Consider the following 23,623-nt stretch of genomic DNA (forward strand, 5'->3'; position numbering starts at 1 on the left):
CTTGTGATACCCCTCAGCCACAAACAGCTAGAGGCAGAGAGCAAATCCTGGGGAATAATCAGCACAGGCTGTTCACATGCTCTGCCCTCAATATCTGCTACTGGACACTGCAAATCTCCAATTTCACCTGGTGCAGCTGTGTTACCTGTGCCCAGATCACTGCAAAATGTGTCAGGGGATTATGTGGAACTCTGAGAGTTTACAGAAGGCACTGGCAGCTCTGCCAGTTGCAAGTCATGCAGCCATTCCAGCGGCATGCCAAGAAAAGCATTTTATGGAGTATCATGCATTCCCTCGACTCTGTAGCTCACAGATTAGAATTAATACTTTGTAGTGTTATGTAAAAAAAGCTCAGTGTCTCTCATCTGGAAGACTAAAAATAGGTTGGCAGTAAGAAAAGGGACAATAACTGCCAAATTAAATCAATATAATTTTTAATCAGAGTACAGAATAAATGATACCATTTTAGACTGCTCTATAAAAAATGTTCCACAAACTTTTATAAGGAAACAAACACAATTCCATTGGCTGGATTTTTCCTGTATGTTCAGAAATTTTATTTTATTTACTAATGTAAATACATTCCGTTCCCATATTCAGGTAATCTGTCCAACATATATATTGATGTAAGAACGGCAAACTTTTCATTAAAATTAAAACTGCCTCTTTGCAATGGGTAATGATGATTTATGCAAACAGCTTACTTTGTGGGAAAATGAAGCTTTGTGGGTTTACATTTCATGTATTTGTTCTTTTCACATTATGAATAACTGCTGTTTCCTTGAACTAAGTTATTACTACAGGGATATGGGGATATTCTCCTGAGGGCCAAATCTTCTGCTATTGTCATCGCCCCATTAATATTAGGCTGTGCTGAACTCAGTAGACCTCCACAACCTTATGCAGAGAGTTCCTCTGAAAGTAGAAATGAAAATAAGATGGCAGACCTTTTGAAGCTTCTTTTGTAGTTTCTTCCATTTTGAGGGCTGTTTCTCTTATGAAGAGACTATTGTGCTCAGACAACTGATATGCTTGTGTGTGTATCATTTTATGAAAATCTGCAGGAATGCCAGTTCAAGATCAATTTTGTAAAATGAACATCGGCCTAGCACAGAAACTGCACTGTCTGTCAGTTTGTCAAGAGTTTACTGCTGAAATTATTTCAGTAAGAGACCAATACTGTAGTCATGTTGATCATGTTCAGATTGCACTATTCTTCAGTGTTCTAACATCCTGCATTTCCGAGACACCCCTGAAACCCTCTCGGGGCTTTTGGAGATGCTTCTCTGTGCGTTATTGCCAGTATAATAAAGAGCATATTTTCTCAAGGCACAAGAGGAGTTCACACACCATTTATTGCACATATTACGCAGCTGCAAAAATTGAACTTCCTCTTGAGCTGTGCAGAGACCACACTGCAGTTACCCCCCTAGTTTACAGAAACCTGTATGAATTTAGCTGATTTGTGTTCCCAGAGTTGTAACTTCAGAGTCACAGAATATCCTGAGTTGGAAGAGACTGACAAGGATCATCAAAGTACAACTCCTGGCCCTGCACAGGACAACCCAAGAACCTCACCATGTGTCTGTGACGTTATTCACATTCAAATCTTACACACAGCTCAGGAACTGACTAAAAAACTCTTATGTGTTCTCATCAAATTTGCAAGAACTTTGTCAAACCTCGGATGAGTTTCTGGATTGCAGTAGAATTCTTCAGTTGAGTGAAACCTAATAGGAAAATGGTGCTTCATGCTGAAAAATGAAGCCATAGTGTACGACGAGGTTATTTCCTCATCCACACACAAACACACTCCTTGTAAAATGTAGTAGAGTGGCACAAACCCTCCTCCAAGCTTACACAAAGAACACGCTGGACAAAATAGCTTTTTATCTAAGCTCTGTGGGCCACGTATATGAAACAAAGTTGCCAAACACAAATTAACGTGTAATTATTTTTCTTGCCTGAATCACTTTCTTTCATGTGTCATAACATGCAGAGTAAATAGCACCACACCTTTTTACTTTAATTGTGGTAATCTGATCTCTCAGCCACAAGAAAGCCTTCTCTAATGCCTTCTTTAGAATGGACTTTCAAGGCAAAGCAAGAGCAGTAACTGTAATAATCACCTCTTCTTTTCTTCTGCCGTCAAAATGCAGGGGGTTGTGAAACTAATCAAGAGCCAGGACCACACGGCAAAAAATAAGTGCCCTAAAAGACTAACAGAGGTAAATGTTTGACAGGTAATTTAAGGTGATGGCAGGATTATTTTTTTTTCTGATTTGCCTGGTGGCTAATTATTTACATGGCAAAGTTAAGGCTGTCTGACTTTATGGTAATATCATAATAGGAACCATGTTATATCATTTATCTGCTGAGATTGTCTCAGAGTTTTGAACTTAATAGTGGCAGATGTCATCTCAGTTTGATCATTAAGGATCTTCTGTGCCCAGAGGATCATTAAGACAAATAGAATTTCATTATCTGGGTTTAGCCCATGTTTTGCATTAAGTCCTTGCAAAAGAAAGGAGACAGTGATTTGCTCCAGAGCAGAAAGTCTCTTTTACTATTTAGAAAAACAACTAATTTTCTCCTTATAGTCAGTCACCTTCATTCTCCAACTAGTTGCAATTTAGGAATAAAAAAACTACATCCAAAACTGATTGTATGAAAAAATCAAGTGTAAAACATGAAAAAGAGTTGCCCATCCAGCTGCTTTTATGCTCTAATACCCACAGAGATGAAAGGAAGTCTTCTCAGTGACCTTGATGATTGCTGGATTAATTACTAGCCTGGGATGCCTCTACAGGTCTTGGGGGAGAGTGGGCACAAACTGTAGCAGTGGGTGCAGCCCTGAGTCAGGACTATGGAGAAGGTGGCCTGGGACAGAATTCAAACAATGCTTCAAGGTGAAAGACCTTGCTGGCCTCCTCTGTCAGTTTTACTAAAATCCCTGCCTTCTGTTGTGGGGGAAAGTGGTAGGAAAGAATGACTGAGATTGAGTGCAAACATCTACTACTTGAAGCCAAGCAAAGAAGCCCTGTAATTCACCCCTTGTGCTGGTGAGAAAGGAGAAAACTTACACTCTGTTTGGGTTACCCACGTGCTCTTCAACCTACTGGAAAGACCATTCATAATTTTCTATCAACAGTGGCCTATAACCTGATTACTTCTTGTACTACATCAAGCTTGAAGTCTCATCAGCGTCAGCCCATTGTGTGAAGTGCTGAGTGTCTCCCCAGAGGTCTCTGCTGTCCTGGGCACCAGTCCTACCCCACAGAACAAAAATTCAAAGAGGTCATAGCAGCTGTAGATTACAGACCCTCTCCTGTACTTTGAGACACGACTGAGGATCTGCCTTGCAGTAAACATATCGGGTAGAGGCTTAGACCATCAATATGTCTTTAGGGTCTCCTGTGGTCCTTGTCGCTCCTTGGTGGAGCTCTGCTGCCAAAGGCTATAGCTGACCTTCTGTTTAGGTAAGAGTCTAATTACATACTTTCTGCCTTCCGTAGGTTTGTTGCTAACTAGTTACACTGAAAGCAGTGCAAGTCATCACATGCTGATTTAAGCGAGCCTCTAGATTTCTGTCTAACATTACTTACTGCCAGAATCCAAGGAGCTCATTGCAGCTCATTATCCCTTCTCTATGCACCACTCTTGCCCAGCAGAAGGAAATGACCAGCAGTTAGTTCTTAAATTTTCTAGGAAGAGTTTTGAGAAACCGTGAGCCATATACATTAATCTATTCCACAATATACTTGAGGGTAACCTATTTAGTTGGTTAAGTGTCAGTTCATTTATCTTTATTTCATTTCTGTACTAACAGCATCACTGAAGTCACAAAGACCTTAAAAATACCTTATCAAACTCTTTGATGTCAGATTTACCCAACTTAACAAGCGGCTTAACCAAACATCCTCATCACCCAATGCCAAAATATCCTCCTCACCCAGTCTAAACACATTCTGCTCACACAAATTAAAGTATGACAAGGCCTTACTCCCTTATTACCTAACTGATAAAAACGCCTCCTTCTGTGTCAGAAGCAGAGTGTTAGATGCAGCATCCTGCTCCTGTTTCTACTGAAGATCCCTCTATTAAAGGTTACACTTGTACAGCTCCCCAAACGATCATATACAGTCAATAATCCCTCTAAGCAGACGGCATTGTCTACATTTTCTGTTCTTTAATGACAACTAAAATGGAAAAAAAAAAAGAGGGGAACAAAAGAAAATAATCTGTTTCTCCAAAGAAAATCCTTATATTTGCAGAGTACTTGCTAGGTGATTTAATTGTCCCCAGAGTTCACGCAGAGGATGCAGGATGGCCATTGAGACTGCTGAGGGCAAAATCACTTCTGTGATGGCCAAATGCAATTGGTTGTTCCTATTTACCTCAAAAACTTTATCAGCAATTGTTGCAAGAGGCAGCATTTAATAGAATTAAAAAGGATGGCATTAGAAGTCTACAGATGGTGCTACTGTAGCACCAAATCCCACCACACTGGGTCTTGCTAATACAGTGCTTCTCTTTCCTTTAGGGGTGAACCATCCTCCCATAGAACTGTACCCAGCATGAGATATCTTATAATAAGTCTCTTTCATCTAAACTATTCAAAGCCATTAGTTTACAGGAATCAGTGTTGGGAGAGACGCCTACACCCTTTACGTGAGAGCAAGATGTTGTAGATTCAAACAGGATGGAGGCACCATATAAACATTTAAGCAAATAAAAAAGCTGTGAGGAAAACAAGAGGAGCTATAAACTATAACCACCTAGAGGGCAGGTGGAACTTTTGCAATGAAAATTTGTGTGGCTCCTTCTATGCTCCCCTGTATTTTGAGAAGAGTTGAGCTATTGAGAAAAACGATTTAACTCCTTGGAGCTGCATCAAGCTGCAAAATATTTTCAAAGTTTGTTTGGTCTCCTTGAAGCCTGGTGCAGGTGTGAGAGAGGGCTCAGTCCACAATAGGCACAATGTTCTCCTGTTTTCTAGTTTTTTAACTTTTAGAACCTTCACACCCTCCAAGAGTGGCATCAAAAAGGATGACAATGGTGTAATAAGCAAATGGATCATCACTTTAAGGTAATTTCACTATTGAATGACCAACTTTTCTGACTAGAGGAGGAGAACAAAGACAAATGTGTGGTTTCAGGTCCATCTCTTGAAACAATTGTAGCAGCAAGAATCGAAAAAATAGGCAGCAAAGTGAAATAAGGAAGAAAAATTTACATACAGTACCGACATATTAAAAATATTGGTTCTAAATGGTATGCACTTGCAGGATTTCTGTTACATGCTTATGGCCTTCTGCATTATAGAGCTTGATTTTTTGTTTTAAATTAATATGTATAAAATATACAGAATATTTAAAAACTACAAAATTCAGGTGATTGAAACGCACATATTTCCCACAGATTATTCCAAGCTGGTGCAAATTTTGGCTTAAGTCATAGTCATAGCAGTACAACAATTACTTCGCATGTCTTGGCAACCATACATTTATATCTGTGAGCAAGTAGTTAAGTATTGAAGGATTATTTTGGTTAAAAAAATCTGTGAAATCAGATGAATTCTTTTTTTTTTAGATTTTAAGCACTCAGTCACTAAAATGCATAGATTAAGTGGCATTCTTTATTGCTGGAACAAGAATCCTTGGTGCCTTGTAAACTGTAGCTGCAAGACCAGGCACTTACACATTTTACAGTGGAGTAAAAAAAAATATATTCTTGCACTGAAAGACTCATCTACTATGAATTAAGGCCATAGGATTAATCCTCAACTTTTATTCTCCGCTAGATAAATAGTCCTGGGCCAAAGCCAAGGAAGACAGTGAATACAATGAAGAAAAGAAAAACAAAATATTGCTTTATCTTGTTTGTATTATCCAGAAGTTAAAAGGTTTAGAATAGCAGAAATATTTCAGTGATTTAAAGTGATATCTCCTGTCAGATTTTACTGTGCTCTCCGCCTTCCTCTGCTTGGCTATTCCAGACAGGCAGCCTATATGACTCCCACAGCTACTGGGACTGTTGGAGAGTGACAGATCTGGCACTACACTGAGACTGGTTCCTTCTGAGACTTCTCTAAAGACAGTACAAGCATAGACAAGGTGCAGAGGAAATTGCTTCTAGGTACAGGGGATTTCCTTAGATCAGTAATGAGGAATTAGATCTTCACCATTCTCTGACAAGAAACATCAGGGGGAAGAAAAGTGTTCCCACCCATTACCAAATGTCTCCCTCACTTCCTAGGAACCTGAAATGATTTTCCAGAAGTTCTCCTCACAGCTGCCAAATCTCATTTCTGTTGGGTAAGTATTTACTGCAAGCTCAACACAGGCTCCTACCAGAGTTTTTTCCACCCCACCCTTCCACCGTGCATATACATAACAAGGCAGTTATTCATGAGCTGTGCACAAGATGAGATGGAAACTCTTGAAGCTGTAGATGGGATTCAGACAGGCTGGGGAATGTGGCAGCATAGGAACGAAGTTGGCCAAGAGCTTAGGACATAAACATCTTGCAGAAGTTGTTCTGCTGCCTGTTGTTCTGGTGGCTTATTTTTAGACTGGTGTGGCACAGAAGGCATCCTGCCGTCCTAGTTCCCTCCAGGGATGGAGGATGAGCTCTCAGGGCACAGCTTTACCTAATAAGCTGGACTGGAAAGCATTAACTTGAACATTAACACAAACCACTAATGTGACTCTCTTCCACAGGGAATAGATAAAACTTCTCCAAATCCAAATAGATCAAGTGGAATGGTGAAGAGTAGTGAAGCTCTACCAGTCCCAGCATCCAAGGTGGCTTGGTTTGAGTCAGTTTGAGCACTTCTATTTAAAACTACTTTATATCATATTGGAACAGAAAGCTCTGCATTCATTAGAGAGAATGAAATAAAGATAAGTGGGAGAAGGGCATAGCATATACAACTCCTCCTTTGAAAAAACACATATGAACCTCTAAGCTGTATAAAAGTCAATTTTGAAAATAAGATAATTCCAAAATCTTCAAAAAATAACTTCTGAGAACTCTATACACAGACCTAGGTAGATAAACATCTCTTCGCAAGACAATAGTGCCAGAGAACAAATGCTGGAGGTAAGGGCGATCTGCTCAGAACCCTGGTCTCAGAGGGTTGAAAGCCACATGTGGGATCCATTTTCATGTTTTCTCATTCTTATAATCCTTCTCTTTCTCACCTCATGCTTGTTTTTACTGTAACAATGCAAGACTGATTTTGTCTTTGATCTCAGCTGTGGCTTTGAGGTGCTGTAAGTGCATAATAATTATGTCATCATCAGTCTCTTGCCCTATGTATTCTTGGGCATATAATGTACCAACAGTAGCATTCCTCTTTGTGAAAAGATCAAACTGGAGATTATCTGCCTCTCACTAATGCGTAGACCTCTTTTGAGACCTTCAGTCCTAATACACTCTTCTGATACCCTCATAGTGTTTGTGCCACACTTCCCACTCAGCAATACAAGATTCTTAGCTCAGGTATTAAAGGAACACTGACAGCTACTTCTCCTGTCTCTTTCTAGTTATCATATGAGGAGCCAAAGAACAAGCTGAAAGCTATTTCCTTCACAAAGACAAGGACAAAGTCCTATATAAAGACAAGGATGAGGAAGGTCTGGTGCTGGAGGACACAAAAAAGAAGTCTTTAGAAATCAAAGTAAGTTCTTAAATAACAGCACTGACAAGAGACTGGAAACAGAAATCCTTGCAAGTCTGCAAATCACTTCCCTGAACAGTGAAATTCAAACTGAGATTCCCGTAACATCATTAGCTTAAGCAGGTATAAGGTATGTGGCTACACCCATCTGCCCATTTTCTCTCCCTGCCTGTCACAGTCCTTCCCATGATCCTTTTCTTCATTTTGTCAACTTCACAATTCCTTTGTCTTACTTGTTTTCTCAGTCATATACTAGTTTAAATATAGCCATGCACTGAGCTGTGTACTTGAATCTTGGACAGAGAACAGCTGAGTGACCACAAAAGAATATGTGGGTAAGGAAATCTCTGGTCTCACGTTCTTTATTTGGCAGGATGTACCTGTTTGATTAGTTATAGCTTTATTTCAAGTCTGAGTTACAATTACTGTACTTAATCTATCTCCTTTTGGGGACATACCAGAAGGCAGAGTTTCTTCCTATTTCCTACTTCTCTCAAGTTATGTGCCACTCTGATTCTGACTTCAGTATCATTGCCTCAGGCAATGGGGACCCTTGACAGCAGCTGTCCACTGCTGCCATCACCAGAAGAAATCTCTCTTAAATGCAGGAACATCATTATATTTAAGTATTAAGACAAATATCAGCATCAGTGAGTCTTCCTGATCCCTGCCCTCCACCTCTGCTTATAGAAAGATTAGGGAAACAAAACTGTCCTGTTACAAAGAGCCTGAGCCCTAAGAACCCTTAAGTTCAAATCTCTCCCTGAAAATCCCCACATTCCTAGATGCCAGTGTCTCAGGTATTCCTCAGCAGCTTGCTCAGGTGCCTATTAATTTCATTTATAACCTACACAGTTATGACAGTTAAGAATCCGTCCCAATCAGCAATGTTGTGGGAAAAGGCCAAGAAATCCAACAAAGCTCAACTTCTTTTCATGACATGTAATAAAATCATTGCCCTTTAAAAATGGGTGTAAGCAACTTGTTAACTACTGAACTAAAAAATGCTCAGAGTGAGCTTTGAAAGTCATCAATACATCAGCAAGGCTGTGAGAAAGATCCAATGACCTGCATGGAAATTAAAGTCCTCCCCCAGCTCATAGACATAAAGCCAGTGTTTAGCTATGTACCTGTAGATAAAGGGTAAGGGTTAGGGTTAGGGTAGGGTAAGGCTGATTCATGCTGGCCAGCCTGAATCCCATCAGGAAGCTCATCTGGGATCATTCAATACTGTGTGTCAGGAAGGTGCACAGGCAGTGCCTCTCCCCTGTCAGTGAAGCAGATACACAGCCCAGGGGCAACACTCCATTCAACACCCAACTAATTTGTCTTCAACGTGTCATCAGAATCCCACGCTTTAAGCTCAGTCCTGGTTTGTCATCAGTGGAGATTGCTCAAGTCCTGTTCTGGTTCTTGAGAAAAACAGCAGTACAAACATTCTTTCAGTTCAGGTTTGCTTCAACACACTGGTGAGCCATAGACATCCCCTTTTAAAGGGGAGCAGGATAATTTCATTTACACTTTCCCTTTTCCTATGCCATCCCTGCTGTTAGGGACAGGACCCCGAGGTAGACAGCTCCTTGGCCTGACACGGAGAGTTCACCTTTCTTAAGCTTGTTTATTTGCTCACCTTCTTACTGACCTCAGTTTGGGATAAGTGCATCTTGCAGTAAGGAAGTTGACAGAAGTAGCTGTATAGGTTCCAAGAAGTCTAAGAAAAGATAGGTGTGTTAATTTATTTTTGATACTTTTGGGTGGAGCCCTCCTACTCATGGCAAGCTGCCACTGGATCACAAACATGCTCTACTCTTGCTTCAGAGCCTCCTTCCCTCTCCCCCAGGTTTGGCTCAATATGATTCCCACTGCAGATGTCTTTGAAAATGTTCAAGCTGTCATTGGTAGATGGAAAAGTAGATGCACAGCGTGTGACCCCTTTGTGAAGAAACTGTCTCTCTGCTACAACATACGCTCAGATCTTGTTATTATTCGCTGTGGTGGTGCAATTTTGTTTCTTTTTTTGGAAATCATCCCTACAGACTAGTTGTGATTAAATGTCTGATGTTTAAAGCTTCCATGAGCCTTTTAAGTCCTGTTTTGCAGTTTGGGCTTTAGGCCTGGGAGGTCTACAGTTCAAATCTCAGCACATTCCTCACTGCTGTTTTTAATTATGATTTGATATGGACATTATTGCTGCAGGGATCTCTCTCACACTTCAGAACACAGTTTACTAAAAGTCAAGAGACGCCAATCAAATTGGATCCTAGTTCAAAAGAATAAGGCCTGTAGCGGCTTCATTTTCTGCCCATATAAGTATTTGGTTGATGTTTAGAAGTGACATACCAAGGGGAGGGAGGAAAAGTGAAAAAACCAAAGGGGCAACCCCAAACTAAAAGACTCCTAGTTGGGTGAGATATGCTTACTCCTGGATCACCTAGGGAAGCACTTTGCAAACTCAGTAGTCTGCCCCTCCTTGTCTCTCTCATATAACATAATATTACACCATTGTACCTTCCTTTCCACAAGGCTTTCGGATTGAAACTCGGGGTGGGGAAATAAGGGAAGGGAAAATAAGCTGACTTGTTTAAATTTTGTGAAATTAATCAATTCTCTGACCAGTAGAATGCATTCTCCCTTTATATCCCCAGCTCTGACAATCTACTTGGCAGAGACCAAGGCCTCCTTCATCTGAGCATTATCTCTCCCTGCAGCTGATAAATGAAGCAGAGGAAATACAGGAGCAGAGCTTTCAACAGAGAAATGACAGTCCCTAATCTCATGGCTTCTCACACCAGGTCTGCCAAACCCTAACTATGGCTGGTTATGGAGACGCAGTTATTTTCCTAAATCTTCACATCTCCATCCCAGCTCTCCCTGTCTTTAATACAGAATACTGAAACAGTGAAAAAAGGTGTCTTGATTTTACACCCTTTTCTGCTTAGCTTTGGGGTTTTTGGGAGTGAGTCTGAGCCATCCCAGCTGAGAAGGAAAGCCCTTTTCACGAAACATGCTGTCAGGTTGCTGATGACTTTGGCTGCAAGGCAGCTTTGATCAGGACCTCTACACTGGGTTAGTATAACCACAGACACTTTAGTAAAACTGCTTTGTATTACATAAACTATATCCACGGCTGCCCTGAATTAAAACAATTTTCAGATGGGAGTCTTTCTATGAAGGGACCATTTCATTTCACTTTGCTTCTTTTCTACTTTCCTGCATTAAAAAGGAGGGAGCCTGTATCTTGAAAATGTCTTGAAATATTGCATATTCATTTTAAGGTCTGCCACTAGGTCATGCTGGATCAGCATATTTTGCATCAATGAAGCAGTTTAGACTTTTATTTGTCAAACTTTGATTGAATTTTGCAGTTAAAACTAAAAAGAAAGGGGGAAAACAAGACCAAAACTCTATTTTATAGGGTCTGTGTTAGAATATATAGTAGTCATAAGGAGTTGCTTTGTAAGATGAAAGAATGAGATTGGAATATGTGTCTAACACCAATGAGATGCAAAAAAAAGTCCTCAGGGTCAGCAGTCAACAAGGACACTGAAGGGGCAGTGAGACTAGACAACTGTCATTTTTCTCAGTGTTAAGATTCACTGGTCAGGCAGTGGGAGAAAGATTTTGGAATCATACAAGTTCTGTGTAAATAGTTGGATTTCCAGGTTTTGAAATTATTCATTTGGGATTTTAAAATGACATTTGCATTCAGTTATCTTTCCATCTATGCTCATTTTAAGGGTATGTCACCTATCAGAAAAATCAGAATCTGCCAGGGATGTCATAACCTCAATCTGGACTCTTTCTTTAAGAAAAGTATTTCAAAATCTTGTTTGAAGCTTTCAGGCCCAGGAGGTGGTTTTCATACTTTGGTCCCCAAGGTGAGCCGTCTAATTGAGAATGTCAGGGGCTTGTGGCGTGGCACTGAAATTATTACAAATGTTCTGTTTTCCCCTTGAGGATGGAAAGGTAAGTCTTAAGTTCCTAGCTTCTTAAAGTTCCTGCAATACCTATGTAATCATATTCTTTATCATATCACTTGTTGAAGAAAGCATGGAGACAGGTCATTGTTTCAAGCACATGTCTTTATTTTTTGTCATGTACCTCCATCACTGTGTAATACGCAACTCTTTTACTACTATAATCCAGAAACAAAAGAACTGGAAGTACTCAGGATTGTAATTTGCATAAATGTGATAATTTTATTTTATAGGGAGCCGTCTAGAAATATACAGAGACAAACAGTTTGTAAATACTGATAAGGGTAAGAGATCTAGAAGCATAACCCTCACACATGTGGCTGACTGCAAGCTTGGACACCTCAGACACAAACAAGTTTTCTTACCTACATTTTTCAGGAATTTTAGCAATGAAAGATCATCCTCTTAAATAGTCTTCATATGTACTCTAACACAGGTAGACCCTCATTTTGAAGTTTCAGCTTCAAAACTGTAGCCTAAGTCCTTAGAAACTGCTCACTACAGAGTCATAGTATCATGCATTGTCAGTAGCTGAAACATTGACAGGTGGGCACATGTTATCACAGGGAATCTCAGTCTGGGATGAGATCATCTGCCATATATACAGATTTTGTTTTTTTCACTTGGAATTCTCCACCCTCTTCCCCTAGACTGCATGGCAAATGTGCCAGCCTTGTAATGAAGGAATTTTAAAGAAAACAGCAGAACTGGAACAATGGCAAAGATTTCTGACTTCAGTTAATTTCTTTTTCTATTCTGGTTTCTCATTCTCACACACTTGAATTATTGTGCCCCAAGATTAAAACACTTGCACACTCTCGATGTGTCGGCATTCAGAATCAAAAGAATACTGTCATACTTTGCCAGTTTGCCAGCACAGTGTGCCAGACTTTCCAGGCTTCCAGCCTCAGATATCATCATATCAGCAAAGAGGAAATATCAGACATTAGAGAAATGTTGTACTCCCAGGAATTCATGCATCATTGTTTCCCAACCAGCTTTCTGATTTATAAACACTATACTAGTTGCACCCCACTACTGAAGCAAGTAATAGACTGAGCATGCACTGGCTTCCCGAAGCCACATGGTTACAGTTATATTCCCATACACACACTCAAACATTTCTAACAGATCCAGCCTAAGTATGGGGGTTTGTGATATCACTAACCAAGATTGTGCTTCGCTGTTCTTTCTGTAACTAAAGCTTCTTAGGGATTTTTAGGTTCATTTATTTATTTTTAAGGAAAATGTAATTTGCAGGTTAAGAAAGAGTGCAGAGGGTCAGGTCTCCTGGGTGTATTCTTGAGTTCACTTACCAACTTCTCCATGAGTATCAGTGCAATAGGAATTGCACTTAATGACTGTATATAGAGCGAGCTTGGTTGAAGCTGCTTATTGAGATGCAAAATATTCTTTTGAAGAAGGGTATTTCCTCATACTTCTGGGCATGAGTAAGAAAAACATGAGAGTAGATGATGTAACTCTGGTCTTGCACTCCTGGCTCCAAGCACTGTTGAAGTTCCATTAGTAAAACTTTATGCTCGCATTCTGGCCATGTTTGAGGGACAGAGCAACCCAGAACTGATGTGTGCAGCCAGCCCTCATGTACTGCAGCTTTCTGTCCCTTCCAGGGCTCAGGGATGTCCATTAAGTTGGTATTTCTACCAGTCAGCCTTTACTCCTTATTAATTTGGCTGCAAATCCCTCATAAATCCCTCAGGGCAGAGTGTCTGTGTCAGGACAAAACCTTTGCACAAGACAAGAGAATCTTTTCCAAGCCAGTCGATCCCAAGATGGGGGAATGGAAGCCTAAAGGAGGCTGGATACAGGTACAGTCACAGCTGGGCTGATGCTCCTGACAGAAGGACTGGCAAGAAGAGGTGTTAATGCTGCTGTGCTGTTACCAGCAGCAAGCCTGCTGAGAGGGGATGGAATAGATCATTTGAGCTGAATATCAATCCACTTAATTCCTAATTTTGTTTTCTCAGAATCCTCCTAAATCCCTCCTTCTCCTCTGACACCATCCTGGCAGCCTCTCCAACACCCTGAACCCTCTTCAAGGCCCAGTTGAGTTTATGCAGGCTGACTTTCACCATTTCCTTGTATTTTTTTCCAGTCATAAAAATTGCTATATGTTCCTAGAAAACTGAAGAAGTGTGATCCTTTCCTGCAGATGTCTGAAAAAAACTAATTTACAAGTCTACTGTGGTTTTCTTCCAGTGTCCTAATGCTGATGCAGCCCTGGTGCACAAATTAATGCTTCTGGAAAAAAATGTGTCACTGAGGGATAAATGGCACCATTAGGAGCCTGGGTAAATATTCATTTCTCAGTGAAAGAAACCCAAACAACTGAAGCATTAAATGAAGCAAAATAGCACAGCTGATTTTTATAACTTGGTTTATATGTTCTGTGTGTATCCTAAAGAAAAAATTTCCTGGAATTGTGGGGTATATCCATGGTAGTTTATTTGACTGGGAGCTGTCACGCTGGCCTGCTCACAGTAGGCATGTGTTTTCCATACATGAGCTCTTTTTATGATTAAATGTATGGATCACATATAAAAGGAGTGTGGCAACATATAGCAGCTGAAATTTCAATTATTAAGTGGCTGCTAGATTGGAATTCACTTTTATTCCATGCGTTTTAGGTGAGGACAGGAGGAAAGGGAGCCACGCAGAGACATGAATAATGGGAACCCAGAGGCATCTTGGGACTCCCTAACTTGGCAGCAATACTGAATTTTGCTGTCTCTGGAATGGAGAGAGAGGACCAGACTGATGTTTCACAGCTTCTGTGCTGGAGGATGGGGCAGCAGGTTGGGATGTAAGCAAATATCCCTGCCAAGTCAAGCCATGTGTTTCAGCTCCTGGGAGAAGAAAAGGCAAGTGATGGTGTTTCTCCCTTGCTGCTATGCAGCTCCAGACCTGCTTTGGGGGGTCAACCCAACATCTACAGGGAGCAGCCAGAACCTGGTGCCCCAGCAAACCCCGGCTTCACTTGCTTTAAAATCCAGCTCAGTGTGCCTGTGGACCAGAACATTTATTAAACCACAAGTGCTAAATTCTTGCATTGCACTGTACAAATAATATGATCCATATAGACCCTGCCATAGGGAGGTTATAGAATTATCAGATAGCACATTACGTTCAGTCTCCCCTTGCGGTCTCAAGCAGAGAGGGAAGAAAATGATAGGCATGCAGGAGGGTTATTCTTTCATATTTATTATGCTTTGAAGCCAAGAGTAAATGGGCTGATGGGTATTGCACAAGAGAAAGAGTAAAAATTCAGACTGGGAAGATGGTCAAGAACCAGGCTGAAGGTGTGGGTGTGTTTGGGTCATACCAGAAATGTTGTGGCAATGTTCTGAGGAGGAGCAGAGTAAAACTATGTATAACAAGACAGCAGCTTGCAGCTAAGAAAATGCAATAGGAACTGAAAGAATTGCTGTTTTCAAAGCTCTTTCTCCCCAGGTCATTTTTTGACTGACTCAATTTTTCCACGTTCACCTTGATTAAAGCATTATAATGCCATTCGTGCCTAGGAAAAAGGTGTGTACTTTCAATGAAATCCTATGTAGATAGTCTGTATTGCACTATTTCTAAAAATTCTTAGGCAACAGGAACTCTCAAATTCAGCTCAATGAACATGTTCCCTGAGAAAGAAGTAATTAAAGCCTGGGTAAGACACTCATATGCTGTAATCTGCTTTTAGCATACCGTTTCTAGAGACAACTTCTTTTAACTCAACCTGCTTTTTTTGACAGTTGTCACATGATCAGCTTTGCACCCTTACTGCAAAGTAGGATTAACCTGTTGTCAAAGCGATGCAGGAGTTTTCTGAGTTCCCCAGTACAGAAAAATCTAAAGCCAAACCAGTGTCATAGTTTACCTTTGTGTGATTTTAAAAACAGGGGTGAGAGGGAAAGAATTACACTTTGCCCCCAGGTTCAGACTGATTGGTAAGAATCTCAGACACTTTAAGTAGGCGCCACAAATTGTGTAAGCTCTGACCTGCTGGCTCTCTGCCTAGTTCACATGACAGAGATATCTGATGGTTTTGGCAAGGCAGCTTGAGGTGGAAAGGTGCCTAGAAACCAACAGAAACAGGGTAACCATGCTAGGGGTTTTGAAAATGAAATGAAGGTGCAGTCCTGTTCTCTCTGCAGAGAAAGAAAGGAGTGAGATTTTTATTATAATAAATCTATTTGACTCCTGTCCTGTGCTACCATTCACATAGGAAGCAGAAGGAATACATTTATATTTTGAAGGCAAAAGGGTTCCTTTGAGTCTTCAGAACAGTTTTTAAATTAGTGTAATGAAACTGAGTATGTGCTTGACCCAAACAAAAGTGACTCCGCTTTTACTACAGCTTCTTTAATTGTGCAACACCTTGTATCCAGGATTTTGGAGTCTGCAAAGTTGAACAGAATAGCACAGGTAAAATCATTGCTTCTCTGGTTTGACTTTTCGATTAGGGCATTTTCCCTCTGCTTCAAGACATTAGACTGTTCCAGCAGCAAGGTAGAGGCAGCTGCCAGGTGTGATACTGCCTCAGGGTACAATGTGATATGAAGTCAGAAAAACAAGATGTTGGATGCAGGAAGCATCACTCATAAAATTACTGCTTCTGAGAATTCTTTCCTCACCTTTTGTTCAAGTGCCTCTCTCCTCTGGGAGTCCAATATTTTCCAAAGTGAATCTCAAAAAGTACTTGCTTATCTAAATTCAAGGACTCCTAAAAAGTAAATATCCATGAAGTGTTTTTTATCTTCTGCCACTACAGTTCCACCACTCTCCTATCCAAGGATACTGCAGCAAAGAATAGATCAGCGAAAAAGAGAATCACAGAAATACACAAAGGTGGAGGGCAAAAGGAAGTTAAAAAGCCTTTAAAACCAATGTGGCCCTCCTCAATCTTTCCTTCAACTACCCTATGTTATTCACTTTGCACAACCTTTTTCCACAGATAGGTTTTTCTTCACCAAGTTCCCTACTAGGCAATTGATTGGGGATTTAGCTGTCATTAGTAAGCAAAAGACAGCCAGGTAATTAGGAATCAGGATGTCAGAGAGGGAGAATTATTTGCTGAGTGATTTATTGATGATTAATTTTGAACTAATGTTCTTGCACACACTGAGGTCATATTACTCACAAGCAGTTCATACCAAAGCAGTTCAAAAAGAAGCTTTGTTCTAATTGTATTCATATAAATACCCACTACAACTGAGCAGCATCAGGATATTTGCCATATGCTTGTCTGACTTCTCTACCACAACAGTTTAGTTTCTAAAGTCTGTTCCCTACTGCCATATTTATTTGATTTATGTGTAAAATTTGTAGAATAGTCCCATCAGAAAATGAGTCTTTAAAGCATATTACAAAATCTATAACAAAAAAATATTCACTGAAGGACTCCCCTGTGCTATTAGTATTTATACTGCTGTGGTGCCTGAGGCCCCAGCTGAGATCAAGGCCCTGGCGGTGGCCAGTGTACAACTAGATAATGAGAGACAGGTTTCCCTCACTGCCCTGCAACAACCAAAAAAAAATTAAATAGACTGAGAAAAGGTGCCTGAAGAAATAGATCTCAGAAAAGAACCCACTTCTCTTATTTCTAAGTTGGGGACCTCAACAATAAGATCACTTAAATATGTACCCAAAATATCACTGTCAGGTATCCATCAGGTAAGAGGTTTGGTAGGTGATCCTGGCACATGTGCAAAGAGCTCCTAAGTCACATCTTGCCTATCAAATGTCCAAAACTTGAGTTTGTGAATGAAAATAACCTTCCCCCTCTCTCAGCTGCTGGTTACTGAAGAAAGAAGAAGGTCCCAAACCAAGTGGGTCTCTGTAATGCAAAATAGTTGAGCTGATGTGATGTTGCAATGCATTGCATCAAACAGGAGCAGAAAGGCCTCTCTTAACAGAGTAGGAGCTCTATAGAGCTCATGTTACTAATAAGACATCATTACTAATTTCTTCCACTTCTTAGGTTTGATTTAGAAAATCATTTGTAGACAATGATAATTCATCTACTTAAGTTCTTAAACAGAAATCCACAAATTGTGCAATTGATTCTGCCATGCCTGAGACAACAAGGCCTGTCTTAAGGTTTATCTCGAAGGATTATACAGTACAATTGGCAAAATGTCAATTCATTATTATTCCTTTTCACAAGCTGAAAAAGTTATGTTACAGAACAGCAATTTGGGGTAACACCTATCCCCTTACCAACACTGTATCAGAAAAGCAAATCTGTTAAAATACAAAAGGTCAAAATTAAGGTTAAAATTACAGAAAAAAAATATATATTAATGGTACGGAAATTCCCTGCAAACATTGCTGGCTCTGTCCACTTCTAAAAAAAAAGTTTATGTGAAATATCTCTTTTTATAAATCATCCTAAAATGTCATTATCATTTTCTGTCAAGTTAATATTTGCTGTCACTAGAAAACCTCTCATTTTACTGGAATAATCAGAGAAATTTAATATGAAAAAATTTTAATATGAGAAAAGACTAAAAGAACTTTCCCTATTTAATCAGGGTAAATCAAGGAAGATTTATTTAGGCAGGAGATATGATTGTTCCTTATAAACATTACAGTTTACAGAGACAGAAGAGTAACTGTTGCATTAAAGCACAATGTTAACACCAGAAAGAAAAGGAATAAATTACTCATGAGTGAACTTAGCTCTAAGTGAGGAAGATCCTGGTTGGCAGGGCACTGATATTCTGAAATAAGTATATATTTGGAAAGTGAAAATTGCAAGTTTAACTATTGAGGTACAGGTTGATAAATTCATTAGATTAATTATATTAAAGGGTTTCCTGTGACACTATTGACCTGAGGTAAATAACCTGGGAGATCTTTCTCCTTGTCCATAATATAATAATGCCCATAGCTGGCTCACAGGAGAGCAAAGGAAGAATTCATCTTTGTTAAGAGCTGCCAAGGCTTCATAGCTATTTGAATTAGTTGGGGGGTTTTGGGGTTTTTTTTAAGAAAAAATGGTCATTCAACTGTGTACAAATTAATACTTCATCATGACTGTGATCAATATGAAATGGCAGCCAGTCTGAGAAGTGGAATTCGTGTGGCATTCCCTAGGAAATTCTCTCTCTATTTGCTGTTTTGGCAGCTTCTACCACAGAAGGAACTTTCAGTTACTAGGAAAAACATGGGGAAAAATGACCATTAGGCCCATAAAATGAATTCAAATATAGCCCTTGTGTGAGATTTCTATGAATTTTAATTTAATGGGGAATGTCTGTAATGTTCTAGTAAATGTTTCTGGAAAAGGAAATTCAGATGTGGAAGGCAAAATTTCTTGAAGAATCTATTCCTTCTTTATTTTAAGTTCCATAAGATTAACTGTTCTCCTTGTAAGTTTTTGGAAAATTAATTCTGCCATCAAAAAGTAAGTGCTGCAGGAAGAAAGATTTAACAAGCACAAGAAAATGAATGAACCTGTGCTCATATGAAGCATCCAGCTTCAATCGTTGAGCAGTGAAAAGCATTTTCATGGCATGGATTTTTAAGGGCATTTGGTGTTTATGAAAGGAGGAAGACCCCAAATTTCCCACATACCTTCTTGAAACAAGTCTTGATACAGAACAAAGATAGCCTTTTGCATTTGGATTTTCTTACTGTTTTCAAGAAGGATTATCTTCCCCTTGTTGACAGCAAGTGCTATAAGGAACAGTCCTACAAGGAAAGGCTGAGAGAATTGGGATTGTTCAGCCTGGAGGAGAGAAGGGTTTAAGGTGACCCAATTGTGGCCTTGCAGTGCCTGAAGGGAGCCTAAAGAAAGATGGAGAGAGACTTTTTGCAAGAGTCTGGAGTGACAGAACAAGGGGCAATGGTTTGAAATTGACAGGGAGTAGATTTAGATTAGGTATTAGGAAAGAATCCTTCCATGTAAGGGTGGTGAGGCCTTGGCACAGGTTGCCCAGAGAAACTTTGGCTGCCTAATCCCTGAAAGTGTTCAAGAACAGGTTGGATGGGACTTGGAGCAACCTGGTCTAGTGGAAGGTGTTCCTGTCCATGGCAGGGGGGTGGAATGAGATGATCTTTATGGTCTCTTTCAGCTCAAATCATTCTGGGATTCTATGATACTTGTTCCATACTCAGAATAGGTCAGGCGAGATTCCATAAAACTTCACTGGAAGTGATCGATTTTCCTAAAAGTGCAGCAACATTATTTCTGTCCCTGCAATTTTCTGCAAAGTCAGGCAACTATTATCAAAATTATGGAATTGTGTCCACCTAAAGAAATCCACATCAGTTTCTCCGATTTCTTTCTGCTTGTATGGTTCTAAAAAAAGTAATACTCTTTTATTGCAAAGTGTATTTCAAAGCACTTTTCTTGTTACTATACAATTAGTGATTTGGTATTAGTACATACAGACCCAAAGCCAAATAATAAGAGTGAAGGAGAGAGAATTAAATGTATATACTTTTTGTGATACCATCATAGGTAAACAAGGAGGGAAAACAAAAGCACCAATATGAAGCTGCCAGTACTAATTATTGGGTGGGATACGAGGCACACATTGAACAAAGAATGAGAAAAAGCATTCAGTGTTCCAATGGCTGCACTTCATAAGTGTCCATCGGACACTTCTCTCTAAAGTTCTGGCATGTTCAGCTTCTAGGGGTTATTCAGTGTAATATATGTTATTCAGCCAAGTTGTAAGGCTTTGCCAGCCTGTAATCTTGAACTGGATATTGAATATTCTTCTATTCTAAAAGTAATCTAAGAATATTTGTTACCCGAAAAGTCAGTTGAACACAAAGAAAAAATTTCCAAGAATGGGGACTTTATTTCTAATCAATGTGAAAGGTCACATTGCCATTTTTTCTCTCTGTGGAAGCAATAAGAGGGATTCTTTTCTGATTATCCATTTCTCAATACTTGTTGGAGGTCAGTACCTTTCAGCCTTCCATCTTTCTCTAAAATATAGTTGAAATTAATTCACATGTTCTACACTTAATAGAAATCCAAAGACAAGCATAAGAAGAGAAACTAAGAAATTCTTTCCTTAGAAGGAAGACATAGTATTAAGTGAGATTTGGGGTTTGATATGCAAAACACTGCAACAATTCCTGAAATAGGTAATTTGTTTTAATTTTAAATGAGTATTTTTGCAAAAGCTATTGAAATTAAATGTATGATATTGTTGGATGGGATAAATCACAGGTTACATATTACAGAAGGGATCTTATACCAGGAGTTCTCAAGCATTTCCACTTGAGGAAATAGATTTTCTCATAGATAATTCTTCTTACTTTTTTATAAAATATCTCATGTGTATCTAAGGTAATTTGCTTACATAGAATCCAAGTGCAAACAGGAAACAATTCATACTATTTTACATTGTCTATTAATTAAAGCAGAGAGAAATTAGGAGGGGTCACATAAATGTCATCTCTTTGAAACAACTTCAAGGTACAAAGGCACAGATATGGACATGCAAAACCAGCAGAAAGAGCCTGTAAGCCACAGAAGAAAACATGAGGTGAATTAATACAATGTACAAATGAAGCACAGGACCCATCTTTGAGTGAATGATCTTTTTACTAGTAAACAGAGATTGGTATGTGTAAAAAAATAATTTTCCATCCTCATCCTGAGTCAAGTAAGTAGCATTTAAGTAGGATTTTAATTGGGCCTTTTGTAGACAGAAATGCCGTTTGAGAAATTCAGATTTGGAGTAACTCTTAGGAGCTGGAATTTTCCAGTACTGCAGTTTTGCTTCAGGGGGTCTTTGCTTGTATTGTATGGTCCTTGGATAGGAGGAAAGTAAAACATAGCCTTGGCAAGGAAAGGGGATAACGTAAGAGAAAAAGACAATGGTGCAGGAGTCCGTGGCAAAAAATCAAAGGCAGGAGTTGTTACACTCATCAGATTGAATGCAGTGAGGAAAAAAGCAGTAGCAGCAGGACATATCTGTGAAAACAGGCTCATTGTTTTTGTATCCTATTATACTCAGTACATCTTACTGGCAGTTTTATATCAAAGTTTTTGTCTTGACAACTCATTTATCTGCAGTGACATAAAAAATTAATATTGGCACATTCCTTATTTCTTGGCCCGTATCTGACTTTAACTAATTAATTAACTAATAAAATATCACTAATTGCAGAGACAGTGGTACAAGCCAGGGTTCTGGGATATTTATTTTGATAGCAGATAGCACTGCAAATCACTGCTGAGTGCTAAGAATGGAGGGTAATCTGATGTGTTTTGCAGACAGAAATGCTTTGCCTGACAGAGCATCACATTAATGAGGCAAACTACGACTTTTGCACAGTGGAGAGATCAAGATGTAAATATCAGGGTGTAACCCTGGAGAGGAAAATCCTCTAAAGACTTGTTGAAAGATGTGGTATCAAATGAATTGCTTACTTCTTAGAGACTGCTTTGATATTTATTGGTTCAAATTGCTCCACTGACTCACTCTTGCATAAGCTTTCATGCCCCATTTTAATCTTGACATTTCGGGAAGCCAGTCTGAGGCAGCGTAATGACTAGGTTTACAAAGGATCAAAATGAAAAAGAAGAAGCTGGACTGTAATAATTATAGCCTGTGCAAAAAAAAAAGAAAAAAACATTGAGAAAACAGAGTGATCATACAGTAACGAACAGAGCAGCAATGCCAAGATAATTAGAAAATAGAGCCCTCACTTTGGGAAATGAGGCAGTGCAGCACTTATATTTCAAGCTATACACATAGGTTTCAGTATGTGTCTATCTGGGGGTGTTATCTTTTCTACACAATCTTCTGAAGTCACACAGCTGAGATCCTGTGCTGAGGAGCAGCATCTGGGAAATAAACTTCTTTATTCACTTGCTCCCTTCATTCAGGGTACATGGGAAAACAAGGGAGTAGGAAAGGCATGAAACAGACTGAAATCTACCTTATCCTTCCAAAAGAGATGATCCAGCACTGCCACTTCTCTCTGTCTCATCAGTACATGTAAAATGAGATTTATTGTTCAATAGTAGGCATAACTGTGATAATGTGACCAGCCAGTGAACTTCACCCAGTTCAACAGCAGCAGTGGAGTATGGGATAAAGGTACCTGTAAGATATTTAGGGGAAAAACCTGTCTTGCCACATCTTGGGAAGAGCTGTGTTTCAGGGTAAAACAGGGCAAAGTGAGGCCTGCTCTACTTTCATGTTTGCAGTTGACTTCTAAGATATTGTATCTTGGTCTATCTCAACTCCCTGACAAGATGGATAATGGTGGCATTTTGTTGCCCACTAGAACAAAGTGCATCCAGCATTTTTAAGACTCCAGGACTGGAAGCATTCCTGCAGTAAACACTTTTAATAAGGGAAAATACCAACATGCTTCAAATATTAGTAAACAAATGATTCAAAGCAGACACTGAAGCCCACAAGGACGGTGATTCATTGCCTCAGGAATTCATGTCAATTTTAATTTTCACCTGAACAATACCTGTAGCTGGTGGATTCATTGGAGCAGCCTGCAGCTCCCTCTCTGTCACTTCTCAGTCTCATTGTCTGGACATGCATTTCAGAGTTGAAACAGTGAGAATGAAATCAGAAATAGCTGTGGTTAACCCAGTCATTCAGAGAAAGACATGTGCTTTTGCATTCAGAACAAATGTTCCTACTTGGAACTGATGGTGCTCCTTATATTCCAGTGTGCTCATGAGATCTCCACTTCCTTTAAGCACATCACAACCTTAGACTTTCAGCCCTCAAGGGCAGAGATTTCTTTGTGTCTCCTGATACATATAAATTGCCTAATATTGTTCAACTCTTAAGAGTTCTCAGAAAGGCCTGGAGAGTCTGAGGCACTAGAAGGAGAAAAAGAAAGAAGGCCAGTATAGAAAATCCCATGTATTGACCTAGAGTAGATGCACAATCCTATTCTAATAAATTGGATTTTGGCATAAAAATTTCATTGTATATATGCAATTTATAAG

The sequence above is a fragment of the Pithys albifrons genome, chromosome 15 (assembly GCF_047495875.1).
Source record: "Pithys albifrons albifrons isolate INPA30051 chromosome 15, PitAlb_v1, whole genome shotgun sequence".
NCBI lineage: Eukaryota > Metazoa > Chordata > Aves > Passeriformes > Thamnophilidae > Pithys > Pithys albifrons.